General features: G+C 37.7%; 1 pseudogene across 1 annotated transcript; it reads right to left on the minus strand.

Annotated features, from left to right (window-relative positions):
- Positions 1-2,332: 2,332 nt before the first annotated feature.
- On the minus strand, positions 2,333-5,128 carry LOC143605731 (putative clathrin assembly protein At2g25430 pseudogene; annotated as a pseudogene). The gene is made up of 2 exons (XR_013148604.1): positions 5,070-5,128; positions 2,333-4,456 (listed from the first exon to the last, which is right to left on the minus strand). The product of XR_013148604.1 is annotated as a putative clathrin assembly protein At2g25430 pseudogene (transcript).
- Positions 5,129-6,007: the final 879 nt, after the last annotated feature.

Raw genomic sequence — 6,007 nt, forward strand, 5'->3', positions numbered from 1 at the left:
ACATTAGTGAGCTTAACCTTAAAGTTATTAAACAAGTGATACCAATTTTAACAATAATCATGTTTCATGTAACCATGTTAATTTTGTATTATTTTTTAAGGTTATTTTGTGCATATTTTTACAGTAGAAGTTATCTAGTGCTTGCAATGATAATATTTGCATACTTTGGTTAACTAATAAAGTCTTTTTCATTCACATTTACATCAATCGAGTTATGTTCTTGGATATATATCAAACACGTTGGGTGACTTTCTTTTTTGTGTTTAGGTCATCACACTCCTTAAATTGGAGTCTCGTTGCCACACTCTGGCCAAACTATCTTGTGTTAACCGGGCTCACGCAAACTTCAGAGTTTGACTTGGGCATTCCCCCGGAAGACCATACCACCGCCTGTCACTTGACAGTAGTTGTGCCGCCACAAGAGCGGAACTCTCTGACGTAACACACTATGACACGAAAACTTGGGTGGGGACTTATGATTCGAACTAACAACCTCACAAGACTTAGCTCAAATCTTTCATTACCATAATTCACAAAATGTAACACAAATGGATATCGAACTTGGATCTCTACCAGAGAACCAAACATTCTTGTCAGCTATCACTAAGCTACAAGTGGTGGATATTGCTACTGCTTTATATACTCAACATTTTGATATATAAGCGTATATTGATACATTATCTTTTAGCATTGTTGAAAAATGCTCATATTTTGGTTATCATGCAGAGGTAGCTGCATTTGTTTATTATCAAACCCAGGCTCACCTAGTCACTTGTTTATATAAACTGATACCAATTTTAATGATAATCATGCTTCATGTAAAGTGTAAACTATCTTCTAGCCCACTAAATTATTGTTAAACTTGTTATCATGTTGACGCAGCTGCATTTGTTCATTATAAACAAGTGATGCAAATTTTAACAACATCCGCCAATCGATTGAAATTCAGTAAAAGGCCAAGTGTGCTTGGGTTGTATAGTTAGGACGCCAATTATAATGTTTGGTGGGCTTGGGTAGTTGGGCTCGGGGTTAACTTAAATTAATTTGAGTTAACCCAAAACCTGATTTTTTTTCATAAACAAACCCGAAACCTACCCTATTTATAATACGGGTTGTCGGGTAAACCCAAATAATCAGATTTTTGCCGTTGTTTAACCCGACGCTTATTTGGGTTTAGGTCATGATTTGGGATTTTAGACACCCATACATACAAGTGTGGATTCATCAAACAATACGTAATTAATATCCAGAGTATTCCTTGTACAAATTGAAATGGCCAAGTCATACACCATTATCAAACCCTAACTTTTGAAGTACGAAAACCATAAAATATTATTTAAACTTCCTTATTTGGGTTAAGGTCATGATTTGGCATTTTAGACGCCCCTACTTACAAGTTTGGATTCATCAAGCCATACGTAACCAACATCCAGGGTATTCCTCATACAAATTGAATTCGCCAAGTCATACACCATTATTTTGAAGTACAAAAACCATAAAATATTACTTAAACTCGCTTATTTGGGTTTAGGTCATGATTTGGGATTTTAGACAACCCTACATACAAGTGTGGATTCATCGAACCATACGTAATCAATTTCCAAGGTATTCCTCGTACAAATTGAAATCGCCAAGCCATACACCCTTATCGAACCCTAACTTTTGAAGTACAAAAACCAAAAAATATTATTTAAACTCCCTCATCAACTCGTATAGAAGTTTTCTATTAAGTTTGGGATACAGGGTGAAATGACTATTTGGCACAACCTAAGTTAACCCCCCCCCCCAAAAAAAAAAAAAACGAAAGAAATAATAATGAAAAATAAAAAAAATAACGCAATCTATATGAGGTTTGTAACAATCAACGAACGGCTTCGATAAAGCTTTAAATCGTTATTTAATCGACCTTCATAAAGTAGTATTTCGACTACGGGTGTGAACGAGCCAAGACACTCCCAAGCTATTCAAGATCGGCATGTAAAAAAGCTTGAATCAAGCCGAGCTCGAGCCTGAATGTAAACTTATTTTATAAACGAGCCCAAAACCGAGCTTCATCTCATATGTTTTTCATTGTTCTTGTGAAACCAAAAAGTTCATCTCATATGCAGTCCACAAAGTCAGTTGGAGAACAGTTAAATCAGTTGGGACCGTCACGGATAATGATAATAATAATAATAATAATAATATATCTGTGGTGAAAGTGGAAGTGGCATACAATATTAAGCATGAAGCACTATAAAAGTATTTCAAGCAGAAGAAAGCATGTTATATTTAGCATATGTAGAAAATAGAATAAAACCAACAGTAATTTGATTACATGTGTTTACAAAAGTATATCAACAGACACATAACATTGCATAGCAACAAACATGGAGAACATATGCAAGAGATCTCTACATTCCTCCCAAATAAAAGTACCAAATCGTTTTCGTCTATATATCTCTTTTCGTCATAAGAAAAATGCACTACCAATCAACATGAAACGATGAGGTGGAAATGTAAAAAAAAGAAAAAACATTAAACAAGAAACACACAGCAGGCATGTATTAATAAGGATTTGGATAATAATACCCGGCTCCATTAACAGGCGGATATCCATATGGCATCATGGGTGGTTGACCAGGAGCTATATAACCGCCATTGTTGATAGTGGTCAAACTACTTTGACCTTGCATTCCACTTTTAGAATATTGTTGCCACACCATCTGTTCTTGCACAAGCAACTGTTGTTTTTTCTCCATATCCGCCATTTGAACATAAGAAGGCGGAGGCACGGTTAACGAGGCGGAAAATGGATCGCCACCAACTGTTTGAACCGACCCATCAGGGGCGGGAAGTGCTAACACGGGTGTGGCGCTTTTGTTCGGTAACGCCACGCTGCTAGCGCTGCCGCCAGTTAACTGAGCGGTGCTGACATGCTGCCTCACCATTCCTTGATCATACATCCCGTTCAGAAGCAACGGGTCAAGCCCACCACCCATTGCCGCCTTCTGTTTCTCAAGATTACTAGCGGTTTCCACCAATGCAAGCTCCCAATCGGCTTTTCCAGGCTCGGCAGCTGGATTTTGCCAAGCGGATGTTACCTGAGACTCACCGTTTGATCCAAATGCTTCCCAGTTACCATTGGTTTTGTTTGCAGCTGGACCTGCAAACAATGCTAATGCAAATTTGTTTCCTTGATCATCTGCGGTTAAAGCTTCATCCGGTCTTAAATCAACTAATGGTTGTTGTGGTTCAGGTTTGGGCGGCTCAGGTGCAGGTGGTGGCGGCGGTGGTGGTGGTGTCTCGGGTGCTGGTAATGCTTTAATTTCATTCATATCATATTCTGGCTCTTCTTTAACCGGTTCAACAACTTCTGGTTTCTTTTCTGGGCTGTTCATAGCCTTGGCTCTATCTCTAACAAACTCCTCCAACGTTTCCAGTAATTTAGAAGTTATCTTTTGAACTTCTGGATACTCGTTTGATCTTGCAATGCCCATATCTTTGCACCAGTTGTAGAAACCGATAAGCTCGTCAATCTGCTTTGCAGCGCTGACATAAGCATCGAATGCTTTCACACAATCTTGATATTCCATATCAAAGAAGCGGTCAAGCAAGATGGCTAAAACTTCACAGATGTCTGCATAAAGTTTAAAACTTTCTTGTATGATAGGGTACAAAGCAAACAGCACCAACCTACTGTTTCTTGCAAGACCAGTAGGTCTACATGACAAGATCCTATCCAACAGCCTTTGCAGATGGCCCATCTTTCCAAATATTCTTTCTGGTTTCATATCCCTCAATGGTGTCACGTTATTCTTCTGCTGAGATGATCCCTCTTTCACATCTCCGAAAGATCTGGACCTCCTCATGTTTCCACCATACCCCGGGTCATCATTGTAGCCATAATCGTTTCCACGGTATGGTGGGGACCGCCAGCGATCATCCCTGAACCGGTCTTGTTCTTCATTGCCACCGTTGCTTTGTTTCCGCTCGTATGCAATCAAATCCAGCTTCTGATCCAGGTAAAAACCGTAAGTCCTCACAAATGTAGAGTGATCCCATGAATTTGAATGGGCTTCATCACGAAAATCTGCCATGTTAAGCAAGCGTGTGCCTTTTCTAGTAGCATACATGATTTCCTGCTGGAAAACTATGTCCCCTTCGTTTAACAATCTATGAGTCAGAATCAAACACTTTAGTGCAACAATCCAATCGCGAGTCTTGCTCAACCGTTTTGAAACCGCGTGCACACAGGTACTCACATAACCACGCGAGTAAGATGTCAGCTGCAAGATCTCCCTGATGTACTTCTCACTGGCGGGATCATCATCGTGACTGGTGGCTTTCACAATAGCAACCTCCAGCTCAGGGGCCATATTGCTAGCCACTTTAGCTATTCCGATACTAGTTTGATCTTTCACAGCACCCATGGCCTTCCTCAACGCCATATTTCCTTACCTTGTTGTACTAAACCCTAATAAACACACATAAACCAAGCAGATAGATAAATCAACACCAACACTTGATTTAATTCTTAAATATAGATCAGAATACAAACAAAAAGGCCTGAGTTAAAAGGAAACGCGTACAAAAACGGCACGCCATACATTCATTTAAATGTGTAGCTACATAATCACGAAACAAGACATAACTACTATCAACCTGTAACTGATTAAATATCTAGCAGCATCAGGATGGATCCCTAGTTGACTTGGCAATAACCGAAAGCAGATCGAAAAGAATCTAGTGAATTCCTAAACCAAGTAGGAAAAAAGCATTAAATTCTAATAAACTGTTGCTAAAATCTGGATCAATAAAAGTAGACAGCATACGTTATTTACAAATTCTATAGCTGCATAATAATGATTAACAATCTGTAAATATCTAACAGCATCAGGATCCGAAATTATGAACATATCATAAAGGTAGAAGAAACGAAGACTTCATTTAATTCTCCTAATTAATAATATGTAGCTAATGAATAATTAGTTTAGTTGGAAATGAAATAACAGATCGGAATGAATAACAATAAACATACATAATAAGGTTTGAATTGAAATGAAATGGATGAGAGAGAAGTAGCGTACCGATAATAAATATCTAGAAAGAAAAAGAGATCCGTTGACTTTATTCAGATCGAAGAAGCATCTGCTGGTCGCCGGAGATCTCTCTCTGATGCTAGCTGGAATGAATATGAGTGTACAGAGATAAAGACTTGATACTTGATTGTGGACCGTTGGATGATTTGTAAGAACTGGATGCTTCGGGAAAATACATCTTTTTATAGGATTAAAGACCCAAATCAAATTTACCAACAAAAAAATGAACCTAGCTAATATTTACGATTTTCAATCATCAAAGATTGCTTCTCTATAATTGAATAGTCAACGGTTATGAGTTTGTTTCGATTAACTTTGATTAATTGTTTATTGCATTTGTATTTTGTTTTTTTTTTCAGTTGAAAATAGCTCGGTTTTGATTTGTTTGCTCAGTTATAAAGTTTTGAAGCTATACTTTTTGCAAACAAGGTTATGTTAGAGTTTTAGGTTTATTTATAAAGTTTTCGTCTTTATTATTTGACTAATGATATTTTAAGTGGACTTTGATTATATTATTAAGGGGTAGGGGCGCATGCGGACACCCCCACTCAAGTTAAGCTTGCCGCTCAGCCAAACCGCCGCCGCCATTTCGGGCATGTTGGGTGGGTAGTTTTTCCCGAGATGTTAGCATTTTTGAGCTGTTGGACAAGGTCATAATAACCGTTGTATTTAATAATAAGAAAATTAACCTTTTGAACATACCACTCTTTATACTAATTTAATAACCTGTATTTTCTACCAAATGCATTACACACATAAAACCTAAAACTCTCTATGCATTCACGAAAACACAAATGTTGGAGGAAAGAAATTTGAATCATTCCACCTTGGTATAAATAAAAAAGTGAGTTCTTGTCCCACATCGCTAGATTATAAAACTAGTAAGCTTTTTATAAGATGACTAGTTTATATGATAATGTTCTTAT

The sequence above is a fragment of the Bidens hawaiensis genome, unplaced genomic scaffold (genome assembly GCF_021521415.1).
Source record: "Bidens hawaiensis isolate Kalapana, Puna unplaced genomic scaffold, B.hawaiensis_p1.1 tig00070992_1, whole genome shotgun sequence".
Taxonomy (NCBI): Eukaryota; Viridiplantae; Streptophyta; class Magnoliopsida; order Asterales; family Asteraceae; genus Bidens; species Bidens hawaiensis.